General features: G+C 44.8%; 1 long non-coding RNA gene across 1 annotated transcript; it reads right to left on the minus strand.

The window, feature by feature from the left end:
* Positions 1 to 13,939: 13,939 nt before the first annotated feature.
* LOC119562406 lies at positions 13,940 to 14,530 on the minus strand. Its single transcript, XR_005221833.1, has 3 exons — positions 14,406 to 14,530; positions 14,121 to 14,351; positions 13,940 to 14,059 (listed from the first exon to the last, which is right to left on the minus strand). It is a non-coding gene; the product is annotated as an uncharacterized LOC119562406 (long non-coding RNA).
* Between the last annotated feature and the right edge of the window lie 805 nt (positions 14,531 to 15,335).

The following is a 15,335-nucleotide window of genomic DNA, read 5'->3' on the forward strand; positions in this document are numbered from 1 at the left end:
AACAGCTCCACATGAACAATCCCTTCCGGCAGTATAGGAAGAAAAACAATTCTCCAGCGACTCTGAGCCCGAGACCGAAGGGCCGTCCAGATTTTCTACACCAAAAAGTGCAAGCGCTAGCAGACCCACAGCTACAAACATGGCATTTAGCATGAAACAAATTACGACCACTATACAGGCGGCTGTTAACCATGCCGTTCAAGAAGCAGCCGTTGAAAGTCAGCGTAGGGAAAATGAACTACGTTTAGGTCAGCAGCTGACCTCCCAAGTCAATGCGGTACAAATCGCTCCCGCCCAAGCAAAAGCTCCTCAGGTTAAGGTCTATGAGTCTATAGAAATCAAAAACAATGTCAAATGCGACGAGCCCCTAGACGCCGTTAAGTGCCTGCCCGAATTTACGGGAGCACAAGACGCATACGTCTCTTGGCGGCAAGTGGCAATAGACGCATGTTATGTATTTAGAAACTTTGTAAATAGCTCGCGCCACTATCAGACGGTTATTATTATTAGGAGTAAAATAAGAGGCCCTGCCGATGCCGTGCTGTCCTCGTTTGGCACTGTGTTGAATTTCGATGCGATCATAAATCGACACGATTTCACGTACAGTGACAAGCGTCAGATTCATGTAATCGAGCAGGAGATGGCCACCCTCAGACACCCTCACACTTTTGCAATACAATGACGAGGTTGAGAAAAAGCTCACCTTGCTCACTAATAAAGCCACTATGTCGTACGAAGCGTCGGCGGCAAAGGTTTTATGTGACAAATTCCGGAATGATGCACTCCGGGAATTCATCTCAGGACTTATGCGCAGCCTCACAGACGTGCTATTCTCGTCAGCGCTCGCTTTGGCACAAGAGGTGGAATCTAACCACGAGCGGTACACCTTTGCAACTTCGTTTGCGAGTAGCCAAGAGGATAGAGAGCGCAAGCAATTTCCAAAAGCTCACGAACGGCAAAAGGCCCCCGTACAAACATATTCTCAAATAGGTGCCGGGAACAACCCGCATTTTACTAAATACTACAAGGCGCAGGTACACTCTGCTCCACGCACCGACAGGCTTCCGGGAAGCACACCGGAGCCCATGGACGTGGATCCGTCACTGTCTACAATGTTACAGCCATCCCGTGGTCCGCCTTACCAGAACGCGAAGACGGCTGCGTCTGGACGCTCGGGCCCTCACAAGAGGCAAAGAGTTAATCACATTGCTCAGGGCGCAGATACTTGTGACAAGGCATACGCCGACGCAGCCTCCAGTGCAGCGGAAAAGGTAGACGATGACGACATCTGCGAGTACGATTCGGACGCGATTAATTTTTTAGGGGAAAATCCCTGCTACCCGTCATCAGACGAAGAGTAGCGGGGATCGACATGACACTTCTAGTGGACACGGGCGCGGCCAAAAATTTCATCCGTCCATATGAAGGATTGAAAGGCATCCGCCCGGTCGAGTCCAATCCATTCAATTCATCGCGTGCCCACAATCACGAACAAATGTTTCGTGTCCATATTCAACTTGAAGGCAACCTTCTTCATCTTACCAGACCTAACCTCTTTTGACGCGATCATCGGCCTGGACTTATTAAAGCAGGCCGGCGTATTGCTTTGCCTAGCCTCCGGCCAGCTCAAATGGGGCACAAATTGATTTTCATACTTGTCCCGATGTCAATTTCACTAACGTAGATTGCTCGGACGTACCGCCCTCGGTAAAAGGCGTTTTTTTTTAAATGCTAGACCAAAGAAAAAAACCTTTGCAGATCCGAACGAGGGTCTGCCTTATAATACTTCCGTGGTCGCCACAATCAGGACGGTTAGCGAAGAACCCATTTATGCTAAGTTAAACCCATACCCTATGGGAGCAGCTGACTTCGTCAACGGCGAAATTCAGGAACTGCTTAAGAACAGCATAATCCAAAAGTCGAAGTCCCCCTACAATTACCCAATATGGGTCGTAGATAAAAGGGGCCCTGACGAATCGAGCAAGAGAAAGATGCGTCTGGTACTGGACTTTCACAAGCTAAACAAAAGAACGGTACCCGACAGATACCCCATGCCAAATATCTCAATGATATTGGGGAACCTTGGCGAAGCCAAATACTTCACTACGCTCGACCTGAAGTCCGGCTACCATCAAATTACGCTCGCTGAACGCGACCGTGGGAAAGCATCGTTGTCGGTAAACGGAGGAAAGTATGAGTTCCGAAGACTTACATTCGGGCTCAGAAATCTGCGAGAGCAGATCGCCAAGTTCTGCTACGTCTATGTAGATGATGTAATCATCTTTTCCGAAGATGAGAATGCCCATGTGAAGCACGTGGATTGAGTTCTAAAGAGCCTATACGATGCAAACATGAGGATATCGGCGCAGAAATCTAGTTTCTTTAAGAAAGGCGTCAGCTTCCTAGGGTTCATCGTCACCAATAACGGTGCAGCGACAGACCCAGAAAAGGTCAAGGCCATTAGAGAATTTCCAGAACCCAAAAATGTGTTTGAGGTAAGGTAATTTCTAGGTCTGGCCAGCTATTACAGATGCTTAATCAAATACTTTACATCAATAGCGAGACCCATTTCAGACATACTGAAAGGGGAAAATGGAAGTGTTAGTAGGGATAGATCTAGGAACATTCAGGTACAATTTTCCGAAGTGCAACAACGGGCCTTCATCTTGACATCTGAGGACGTCATCCTCAGGTATCCAGATTACAAAAAAGCGTTTGATCTAACGACAGATGCTTCAGCCTACGGCATCGGCGCAGTACTGTCCCAAGACGGTCGCCCCAACACTATGATCTCTAGGACATTAAGTGACAGGGAGGTTAACTATGCCACCAATGAAAGGGAGCTGTTAGCCATAGTATGGGCACTAGCTAAGTTGCGACACTATCTGTACGTGGTCAAAGATATAAACATCTTTACCCACCATCATCCTTTGACTTTTGCAGTATCGGAATCCAAGCCGATCGCGAAAATCAAGAGGTGGAAGGCACTCATCGACTAGTCCGGCGCGCGAATTTTTTACAAGCCCGGCAAGGACAACCTCGTTGCGGATGCTCTCTCAAGACAACAACTCAATGTTGTCAGAAGCCAAGAGTCAGAATCGTGCGCAGCCACAATTCACAGTGAGCTGTCACTGACCCACACGATTCACAGTGAGCTGTCACTGACCCACACGATTCAAACTACGGACAAGCCTTTGAATTGCTTTCAAAACCAGATAACTCTGGAAGAAGCACGCTTTTCGTCAAAACTCAGCTTTGTACTTTTCGGAAACAAAAGACGGCACAACATTGACTTCACATGCAAGGAGTCATTGCTTGAGGAGCTCGCGAACATTATTGTTCCTAATGGCTAGCTCACGCTAGCGATGATACGGCAACTCCCGGCCACTAAATTTTGGCATTGCAAAAACCGTGTAACGGTCTTAAAATTGATAAAGGCATTAGTGACACCGTTGAGCTAATTCTGCTGGCCACTACCAGATATAACAAATCTATCCATTCGGTCATCGACAAGAGGCCAGCCGACGTGGTTCAAACACAATCGAATGACCCACAATACGAGGTACAGGATAAAATTAAACACGCCCAAGTTGGCTAAAAAGTCCTAGTGAAATCCAACAGACGACTAGGCAACAAACTCTCACCATTGTGTCAAGAGAAAACTGTGGAAGCAGACATGGGGACCACAGTCCTCATTAAGGGGAGGGTGGTCCACAAGGACAACCTTAGGTAGGCCAAGCATAACCATGTTATCGCTCGCCTGGTAATTTTTCATTTTTTATCATTTTTATCCCTAGCCACTTGGCGTAAGTTTTTTATTACTATTATTTTTAATCGTGCTACCCCGTTTTGAACAAACATTACAGTATATACGAATTACAGGTTTACATCCAAACCCCTGCGATTCCTTTTGACCATAACATCGGCACGCGTCACGGACTACTTAAAAGATAAATACATTCCCATCGTTGATGGTCGAGAGAAATTCGCATTTGTAAAACACTTAGCGAATCTCTCAGAATATAGGCGCGTGGTAGAAGAGACTGACGGAATGACCAACATGTTCCCCCAGTCGCACATGCAAAAACTCTTGAGCGTTGATGTCGCTCACCTGCGCGACCTGCTCGACTCATTGAGCATCCATCATAGAGTAGCCAAGAGCTTAGACTTCCTAGGGACGGCATTAAAGGTAGTGGCGGGAACGCCAGACGCTGATGATTTTGAAAAAAATAATTTTAATAAATTCCAACTAATAAATGCAAACAATAGACAAGTAAATATCAATAACAAAGTACAGGACCAAATCAATAGAATTTCCACAACTGTCAATCAACTTCTGAGGTCGGAAGAGCCCGAGACCGCGACTAAAGACGTTTTGTCCTTATCATCCGTTAAAATCCTACAATCCGTTAGCATTTAACACTTTATTATTAAATTTCCTAAAATTAAGTTCGCTTTCCCTGAATGTCACCATGGAGCGCAACGTTCTCAGTCTTCCATACCTTCACCGTTTGAGTGAGCGCCATTTTGAGCATATCAAAGAATTCGGGAAGGAGGTCAACGATTATCGGTCATATTAGATGGTTCTAATTGCAGGAGCAATATGCAGCGCGTTGATCTGCATCGGCCTAACCTATCGGGGTGTCACCCAGGCCAGAAGAACTGCGGCCCAGGTAAAAGAGATGATTGCCCAAATAGGGTCGGCCGAGGGCGGCCTCATTCCTGAGGGGGGAGTAGTTAACTAAGTTAACCGGGCGACGGCGATGACCGATCGTCCAAGAGCTCGCTCCGGCCAAACTGCTGACACAGCGTCTGGCCGGATGCCCATGCATAGCCGGCAAACACAGCATATTTGCGTGGCCACTAAGAAGTTCAATTTTTGTTAGCTTTAAGTAAGTTCCTTTTGACATTCATTAAATTAAGAACAGAAGTTCTCTGCAAAACAGCTCCGGCAACAGCCGTTAAAATTGTATTGATTTGATATTGACGGAGTCTCTAGGCCAGCAAGAAAAGAAGGATAGTTTCCTCCAGCATAATCTTCCTAATTCTGCAACAGAGGGACTACCGTCCATAATTCACTGTTGCTGCTCCGGGCCTCCCCGCGCCCACGAGTTCACTGGCCGCGATTAGTAGGCCTGCCTTAACCCTAGACTGCTGCGCGGGATCACGTCAGCATTGAGAGGGGAATACGAAAGTTTGATTTATATACTTTAAAGGGTCGGAAGCGCTTCTTTCTACCTCTTACCTACTTTCGGACGAACCTAGTATACCCTTTTACTCTCCCAATCTCCTCCGCTTACTCCCGCTCACTCTCTCCCTTAAACTCGCTCTGATTTTTGTGGAGCTTATTTCCATTACATCGCAATAATGACAATTTGTTGTTCCAAGAAATGTAAGACGGTGATCTTTGCTAGACCACGGAGTATTCCGTGCCATACACGTGAAAGTATTTACCATGCAAGGTGCCTGTTACGCGATGCATTTGACAAAAGGAGTGGCTTGTGCTACTACTGAGATGATTGCGTCGCATATGAAGACCAAGCAATCTCTATAATTCATAAGAATTCGGATCTGCTTGATGCGATAGAGTCGTAGCTCTATAGCCGCATGCTATCTGAGCCTGATTCTCTTAAGCGCAAAAAGATCGCGATTGATAGGCAGCCCACGGTAGCCGCTAGTGTAACTCTCTCTGGCGATCCGCGGTCTGCAGCACAGCAGTCGATCTCAGCTGCCGCACAAATGGTACTGAGGTCGAAAGCTAAAAAATATTCGGTTTCCGATTGCAAAGGACCCGAGATTTTGCCGCATGAGACGCCCGATCTGTTATAAATAATACAATAATAATTCCAACGCCGCATGTTGACTTAACGTCCGGAGTGCCGACTGAGACTGGTAGTGCAGCCATAAATGCCGTAGTACCAAAATCTGTCACATGCGTGCTACCTAAAACAGTCACCTGTATACCGCAGCGAAAACAAATTTTTGTTTCTCGGCTGAATCCTGACCTTTCATCCCTGGACATTACGGCCTATATCCGTAACAAAGGTCAGATTGATGATCTTAAGGTTTGTAAGGATGCTTTCTCGGCCGGGGTACAGATCTCAGTCGGATTCAAGAGTCCTTCACAAAAAAATTTGTAAATCACCGAAACACAAGACTAGAGGGTTCCACTCTACAGGGGAACGGGTAATTTGAGGGGAGTCTTTGCCAGATGTCCTTTTTTGCGTCGAGGAAAACGCAGCCTTCGTTGGTTATGCAGAGCCAATTCCTGGGCTGCGACTTGACGGGCTGACCGGAATCTTGTACATCGCGTCAGAGGCGAAAAATCCACCGGGCTGAAACTTCGGGAGAGGCCAAGCCGGGAGGATACTTTGCGGGCGTAGGTCTTGTATTTCGCGTCGGATGCGAAAAATCCACCGGGCTGGACCTCCGGGCGAGGCCAAGCCGGGAGGATACTTTGCGGGCTTCAGCCCACGAGAGCGGGGCTGCGCACGAGCCCCAGAACGACGAAGGAGGCGAAGGAGCTAGGATTTCGGGAAGGGTGTCCACGAGCAAATCCCAAACCACGGAAGAGGCAGGAAAACTAGGATCGCGGATAAGGCGGGAAGGGTGTCCAAGCGCAAATCCCTAAACTACGGAAGAGGCAGGAAAAACTACTGGACCGAACGGGAAGGGGGTCCATATTCAGGTCCGGTGGTGCTAAGGTAATATCTTACTAGAAGCGGAAGGGTGTCCACATTCAGACCCAAAGCAGCTGTGTGAATGAGGTAAGGTTAGGTTAGATTACGTACCTGACTACGAAAAGAAAACTCACGATCGAGAGGTGGGATTATATATTCTTTACCATTTATTCAATTCATCCTCACTCGGGTCCGCTACACCGTTTTGAGCACATGAGAACCTGGTCGTACTAACCTCAGCTGACCTGTCTTATATATATATTCCTTAAAATCACCCGCGAATTACCGCGTAAAACTTGGCCACCTTAAACTGTCGGAACACGCGCTATCAGAAGGCCGAGAGCGGTCGCGTCAGGCGTCAAGGCTGGTCTGTGCTGCGATTCTCCACCGGCGGAAAAGCTCGAGAAGCACACGTGGTTTTCGAAGCCTCGCTAAGCCGTGTCCAAATCACACGTCTTACTCGTGGCGCGATCCCGAGAGAAGAGACCACGCCACGATCGCTGTGTGACCGCCTTCCCTTTTCCGCCCTTTTCTTGCATTCGGGAGTTCTAGTATTTTCCTACTACTGGTATTTTAGCTCCTTTGCTTTTCTAGTACTTAACATGTCTTGGCGAACTATCGGTTGGCATTGCCACCCCGGGTTCTGAACTTAGATATAACTTATTTATTCTTAATGTGACTTAATATTTATTGTACTTCACGGTATTTCTCTTAAAGCTATTATAAGGGTAGAAATAATGGTTGTGGCGTACGCGCCTTCTACGCGAGTTCGTCACAGGTTGAACGATTTAACTTTCCATATGCTAGTGAAGTATCATCATTTAAGATCGGTGTTCCCTGTGCTCATTTTGCAACTATGTGCTTAGCCAATTTTTGGCCTGTAGGCATTTTTGTTAAAGGGTACGAAGCTAAAAAAAGAAAATTCGTTCAAAGCATGTTGGAAATCCCTTTAAAGGGCCATCCACTTCTACATCCTCATCTATCTCAAAAAACTAGATTATTTTCTTCAGCTTTCCTATCAGAATACAAGAGGTTTACAAAGTAAGTTGATCAAAGTGTATACTGATAGTTTCTCCTTGATATCCCATGTTATTGTGTTTACAGAAACCTGGTTAAAACCGGAAATTCTTAGTTCCGAAGTTTTTCCAAGTAAGTATACAACTTACAGGCTTGATCGTCTGTCCCGACGTGGAGGTGGAGTTTTAATTGCAGTTGACTCAGAATTAACGTCTGAAGTAATAACGTCCGACGAAATATATGACATTGAATTTCTGTGTATAAAATTATCCCTTCCGGGTATTTCTATATACATAACATGTTTATATATTCCGCTGTCATCTGAATTCCTAATATATCCGAAAAATCTGTCCGCTATCCAGTTTATTTCAAGTAAACTATCAGATAGGGATCAGTTAATAGTTTTAGGTGACTTTAATATACCTAGGGCGACATGGTCCACCGTCGAAACATCAAATATATTGTTACCTTCAACGCAGCATGTCTCAAGTATATCATGTTTTAAATTTGTTAGGACGATTACTGGATATATGCTTTGTTTCCAGTCCAGATTGCGTTTGCGTAGCTAGAACCTCTGCAATTACTTTACCAAAAGACCCATATCACCCAACACTAGAGCTGACTATTGACACGGGTACAAAAGTGCACGAACTATCTGAAAAGTCAGCTAAACGCATCCCCTGCCTTCGTAGAGCAAACTTTGCACTCATTAATAGCCTTATAGCTTGCTCGTATTGGTCTTATCTGTACTTATGTACTAATATAACTGAAGCTGTTAATATATTTTATAATGTATTAAACGCAGTTTTTGATACATGCGTTCCTACGTATTATGCTAAAATTTCAAACCAACATCCGTGGTTTAACATAGAGCTGGCTCGACTTAAAAATGTAAAGTCTAGACTATACAAAAAGTTTAGAGCTTTCGGTTCAAAATCTGCCTTTTCCCGATACTTAAGTGCTCGGTCTGATTTTACCGTGCCTAACGCCCAGTGTTATAAAAACTATTTAGCTCGTTGCAAGACCCACCTTACACTGGATCCAAAACAGTTTTATAATTTTGTTAACAAAGCGTAAATCTTCAAGTTACCCATCACTTAAATTTGAAAATTCGGCCGCAAACACTGATCCATAGCCGATCTTTTGCCCAGTTTTTTCAAACCACCTATTCAACATCAAGTCCTCCAGATCAGTCTTACCCATAAGACAAGCCTAAATCAAACTTTATTTTTTGTCCTGTTATAAGTGAAAGCTCACTTCTTTTAGATTTGCAAAGGGTCAAACCAGTCTACTCTCCGGGGCCTGACGGAGTCCCTGGATGTGTGCTTAGGTATTGCGCTGAGACTTTGTGTAGACCATTGCACAAACTTTTTACTTTGTTTTTAGAAAGTCAGAAACGTCCGATTTTCCACACAGATGGAAGGAGTCGTTTGTTATCCCGCTTCATAAAAAAGGGAGTAAATTGAACGCATGTAGTTGCAGAGGTATTTCAAAGCTATCAGCTATACCGAAGCTCTTTGAGAACATTATTACGCCCCATTTACAACACAGTTGTAGGTCCTCTTGTCAACACGGATCTATATAATTCATTTGTGATAAGTGGTTTTAGAAAAAATCGTCAGACTGACGTGGTTGACACTGATTTCAGTAAGGCGTTTGATTCTGTAAATCACCCGATTCTAGTCCGGAAATTTGACCTTTTAGGGTTTTCAGGTGATCTTCTTAGGTGGATCGTAAGTTATTTGAATGACAGGACTCAAAGGGTCATTTTTAAAAACTCTTTTTCATCCCTAATCCGAGTTACGTCCAATGTACCACAAGGAAGTCATCTTGGACCGCTCCTGTTTACATTATTTATAAATGACCTTCCTCTAGTCTTAACGAAGTCTCGTGTACTTATGTATGCAGATGACGTTAAGTTGTGTCTTATACTTTGAGTGGTTGTGTGTTAGATAGGATAATGCATGCTGACGACCTGGGAGTCTATATGGATCCTAAGCTTAAATTTTGTGATCACATTACTACCATGGGGGGCGTGCTTGCATTTATCAAAAGGTGGTCGAAGGGATTCGATGGTCCCTATGTCACAAAGATCTTGTTTATTTCATTAGTCCGTCCAATTCTTGAGTGCTGCGCTCCTGTTTGGAGTCCCCAATATTGGGTGCATATAGACCGGATTGAGTCTGTGCAAAAAAACTTCTTAATATTTGTCTTACGTAGACTACTTCTTATTAACTTACCATCATTAGCTAACTAATCCATCTAGTTATGCAATCCATAAACCTTTTAGAGTACTTTCAAATGATTATAATACTCTATTTCACCTAATATCTACTACCGACTCACTTCCTACCTTTAAATCAATAATACTATCCAACTTAGTAACTAATTAGATTTACTTTATGTATCTTGTCTATTTGTATTTTGACCAGTATTTTAAATTGTCTGTTGTTCTATTGTCTTTTACTATGTCCGCGATTTTGTTTACTCGCCCAAAACGGTGAAGGGCTCCGCGCGTAACAAGCACTGCTTGGTGTCGTAGAGCCACTTGTTTGTACTGACCATAGTGCATCAACGTCCAAGAAGAAAAAAATCGATACGGAAAAATACCCGATTGATGACCAGTTTTGGTATTGTACTTTCTCTGTGTAGCTCAGAAATTATTTGGGATCGAAAATCGTCTTCTCGAACAAGTACATAAATACGCACTTGCTAATTTAATCTTTGTGTTTACCCACACAACCAAGTGCATTGCAAAACCAATGTTTGGCCGTTACGTATCTTAGACATTGTGTTTATTGGTCCTTGCCCGCTCCATGTCGTGGCGAAAAAAACGGGCTAGAGGCCGCTTACAACACAATGGAAACCAGTCCCAGCCGGCGTCTTGGATTGCATTTGTCATGTGCAGAAGATCCTCTTTCTGCTGGGGGTCCACGGGGGAGGCTGTCAGCCGCTGCTGTGCATTCGTTGCCTGTCTATCGAGGCGCTACAGGGGTTCCCACGCAGGCAGCAGCCGGAAGGAGTACAAGCACGGACCATTTTTTCTATAGGGATGCCTGTAATGAAAAGGAGTACTTTGTAAGTATTAATCATAAGTATTAATCATAATATCCAAAAAAATCGATGGTATTATCGATAATATCGATAGTTGGGCCCCGGTGACCGCCATCGTTGTTTCTGAGACTATTTCCATCACTTGAATTTCAAAGGGATACGAAGGCAAGCACATTTAACATATTGAAGTATATATAAATTAAAATATGTGAGCCTATTGCGTTTTAATTGTAATTATTACAAAATTTTAATTTTTATAATAGCACTATTTTCATAAAGCCTAGTACTCAGATCGGCTAAGGGTTTCACTAGTCGAAAAATCTTATTCTTTGTAGCGTGATCGAAGTTTTCAAAGTTCACCCGCAATGCATGTAGCATGGCCTTACTGCCAAGCAGCTGGGTTTGTTGCCAAACGGAAAACAAATCATTTGGAGAAATTCAAAAAGGAGGAGTCTGCTGGTACATAAAGAAATCAATATAAAACTAAATGGAATGTTCAACGAATGTTTCTATTTATGTAAGTTAGTGGTTTAAAGCTTCCTTCGCGTCCCACGGATGCTTCGCCATCTTTCCCGCGCCACCGCAGTCCAGCTCCGAGTCCCAATAGGCATATTTGACCTTGAGGAAGTGGGAGCCGGATTGGGAACGGGGTTGATTCGCTGATGCTGCAGGAAGTCGCCCAGCATCCTGGCAGTGGCTGGATATGGCTCCTCCAACTGTTCCTCAGCGAGCGCCCTATTTTCCTCCTCCCTATAAAAGCCAGCGGGTCCTCCAGCTCCGCTTAAGCTACCAAGTCGTCGGAGACCATGTTACTGGTGGTTCTGCTAAAAAGATACTTCTATTAGTACAACGCAACCAAATTCTTTTGGCCAGATCTTACTTTCTTTGCCAGAACACTTCCGGCAGGATGTCCATGTAGAGAGCGAATTCCCACTCGGCATGTTCCTTCCTACTGGGATTCTCTAGTGTATCTCCTCCAGCACCAGCACTGTCGGTGAAATCCCAAAATAAAGGGTAAAAGCTTGAATTGGCCGTCCTATTTCAACTGCACTGACCTCCTGCAGTCGATTTTGGCGTTTCCTTCCATTTTTATTTATCTTACTTTATCTTACTTTCTTTGCCAGAACACTTCCGGCAGGATGTCCATGTAGAGAGCGAAGTCCCACTCGGCATGTTCCTTCCTACTGGGATTCTCTAGTGTATCTCCTCCAGCACCAGCACTGTCGGTGAAATCCCAAAATAAAGGGCAAAAGCTTGAATTGGCCGTCCTATTTCAACTGCACTGACCTCCTGCAGTCGATTTTGGCGTTTCCTTCCATTTTTATTTATCTTACTTTATCTTACTTTCTTTGCCAGAACACTTCCGGCAGGATGTCCATGTAGAGAGCGAAGTCCCACTCGGCATTTTCCTTCCTACTGGGATTCTCTAGTGTATCTCCTCCAGCACCAGCACTGTCGGTGAAATCCCAAAATAAAGGGCAAAAGCTTGAATTGGCCGTCCTATTTCAACTGCACTGACCTCCTGCAGTCGATTTTGGCGTTTCCTTCCATTTTTATTTTTCAGTTTCCACATCGCCTTTGCACGAACACCGCCAAAGATTAAATTTCTTATTCTTTGGGCCGCGGTTAACGGCGTTTATCGAAATTCACTCGCTAAGTCTGGAATTTTTTCTGGTATTTCCTTAACTCATCTGAGTACCGCGCTGAAAAACAGACCCGACGAAAAGCGTTAGCCGCGTATATGCCTCTCGCTCACTCCCATGGTTAGCTCACGGTTTTCGTCGATGTTAGTACTAGGCTTAAGATAGTTTTCCGCGAGAGTTACCCTATTGTACTGGTTTTCACCCCTTTACCCATGTTTAGATATAAGCGATACTATCGCGATTGTATCGATACTTACTCCTCAAACTATTAATATTATCGATGGTGATTCCGTCGATGTCTATCCATTCTAAGTTGAGTTACACTTTTGCCTTATTACCGATAGCTAAAATAGTATTTTTTCATAAAAGCATTGCCACATAAACCAGATAGTATCGATTGTAAAAACTAGCGGATATAGGTCTCTGTGATAGCCGTTAGTATATTTTTGTAAATTCATCGATAGCACCTTGTGAATAAAATAAAATACTAACATTTGTCAGGCACGTAGTGATCGCACCGTCGACACAAGAAACGAAAAAAAAGGTTCAACTTAGGAGAAATTTCTTAACTTGTAGAACTTATGTATGTTTAACAAGATTTGAGGTTTTGCCGAAATTTTTCATGGCAACTAATTCACTGGCCGCTTGCTTGTTATGGTCTAAAATCTTTCCGAATACCTGCCAAACCTCAGTGCGATCGCGATTTTCGCTTAATGTATGGGTCCCTGAAACAAGTTAAGCTTTTAATAAAGCATGACTATTTTCTTAAATTGTACGGATGGCATAGTTGGAGTCGATAATGGGAGGGACTTTATCGATAGGTTAGGTCGATAGGGCGATAGTTGCAGCAGCGGGATGAATCTGGCGGGCAATCTGGCCATTTGAGGATTAATCCCGGTTCGCTCTGGGATTACCTTAAATGGCCCCATATATCCAATGACCCACTTTTGGGAGAGGCCATGTAATATGGCGGGGGAGGAACCATGATCAGCAGATATGAGGATAGTCGCAGCCATATTGTCCAACCAGGCAGATGCAGCTGGAAGTGCTAGTATACATTTTTTGGTCCTTAAAATTGAATAATAGTGAGTGATTACATGGTAATACATGGTAGCTCGTTATTTATTAATAATCATTTATAAAGGCAGCTGGGGTCCCAACACAAAGGGCCCCGGAATATTTACTTGGGAGTTCTACTGATATCTGCGCGACTTCGCCATATGTACCAGCCCCGACTTGGCTGCCAGCAACCGGTGTCCGTTCGACCCGCATAGACGACCAGCCATAACCGCCTTTCGCAGTCGACGCCGACGACATCAAACATTTCCCGGTGAGTCCGTTCTGGTCTACCACGTCCACCTCATCTCGGGAACTTCCAGCCGTCGGATCGCGGCGGTGAGAAGTACCGCCATTTTGTCGGGCGGCTGAACCTCCGACTGCCCTTGCACAACTCACCGTAGTGTGCCAGTTTTCTTTCTTGGAGACCCGTATCGCTGCTGGCCTCCGGCGAGAAATCTTCAGCCCGGGCTATCATCGCCTCCAGGCCCGGCCCAATAGTGGGTGAAATTGAGGAAAAATTAAATTAATATTGATGTTTACTTCCCTGTTCAGTTGTGAATTTATCCGGAGTTAGACCCGAGAGCCTTATTTGTCCTCGTTGTTTGCCTAAAATCAAAAGGGTCGCGAGCATTAGTTAGATGGTATAGTTTACAGTGCAGTTACGTACCTTTTTGGCCTGTCCCTTCTTTCCCCTTGGAGTTCCACAGGATTAGGTGACCCGACACGCGCGCATCGCGTGTCTTCCTTTAAGGGCCGTGTTTCCATGCGAGCTCTACCAATAAGTGACTGGTAGAGCATAACTTTCCGCGACGCCTGTACCCTTTTCCAGCACAACAAATCCTCTGCTTTGACCGCGTAAATATTAAAGACGGCGGCGGCCAGGTTTCGGTCTTAAAGGCTGAGGAAGGATGGATCAGTTAAGAGGAGCATGAATATAAATGATTGTACTTACCATATTTATTAAACATTTGTAAAACCAACAATGTGTGTGAGTTTCCCAGTGGGGGAGATGGAATTTTCAACGAATGTTCTTATTAATGTAAATTAGTAGTTTAAAGCTTCCTTCTCGTCCCACGGATGCTTCGCTATCTTTCCCGCGCCATCTGTAGTCCAGCTCCGAGCTGGCCAATAATGGCTGGTGATGGCTCCTCCAGCTGTCCCTCAGCGGGCGACCTTATTTCCTCCTCTATCTCCGCTCCATCACCAGCTGCCAAGTAGCTGGTGAAGGAGGAGTCCTCAATGGAGAGCTCGTCGGAGATCGAGCAATCTCCCATGTTCCTTCCCACTGGGATTCTCTAGTGGATCTCCTCCAGCACTTCAGCTATTCTGCGGGTTTGCCCCGTTGTGGTATTGCTTCCTGTCGGTCAAGTCCCACAATAGTTGGCTACAGCTTGGATTAGGCGTCCTTTTTCATCTGCACATCATCACTCCCTTAGAAGTTTTTGGGGTTTTTCTTCCATTTTTTCGCTTCTGCACGAACCCCGCCAAAGATAAAAATTCTTATTCTTTGGGCCGCGGCTAAGGGCTTTCATCGAAAATCACTCGCTAAATCTGGTATTTTTTCTGGTATTTCCTTAGCTCATCTGAGTACCGCGCTGAAAAACAGACCCGACGAATAGCTTTATCCGCCTGCTTGCCTCTCGCTAACTCCTATGGTTAGCTCGCGGTTTTCGTCGAAGTGAGTACTAGGCTTAAAGGAGGTCAGTGCAGATGCAAAAGGACGCCTAATCCAAGCTGTTGCCCATTATTGTGGGACTTGACCGACAGGAAGCAATACCACAACGGGGCAAATCCGCAGAATAGTTGAAGAGAGTTACCATGACTTTGGTAATTGGATCCCGATTTCGAAGTGGCATACCTCTATGAGTTTTTGGTTGAGTTC

Source organism: Drosophila subpulchrella, unplaced genomic scaffold, assembly GCF_014743375.2.
Source record: "Drosophila subpulchrella strain 33 F10 #4 breed RU33 unplaced genomic scaffold, RU_Dsub_v1.1 Primary Assembly Seq44, whole genome shotgun sequence".
In the NCBI taxonomy this organism is placed as follows: Eukaryota; Metazoa; Arthropoda; class Insecta; order Diptera; family Drosophilidae; genus Drosophila; species Drosophila subpulchrella.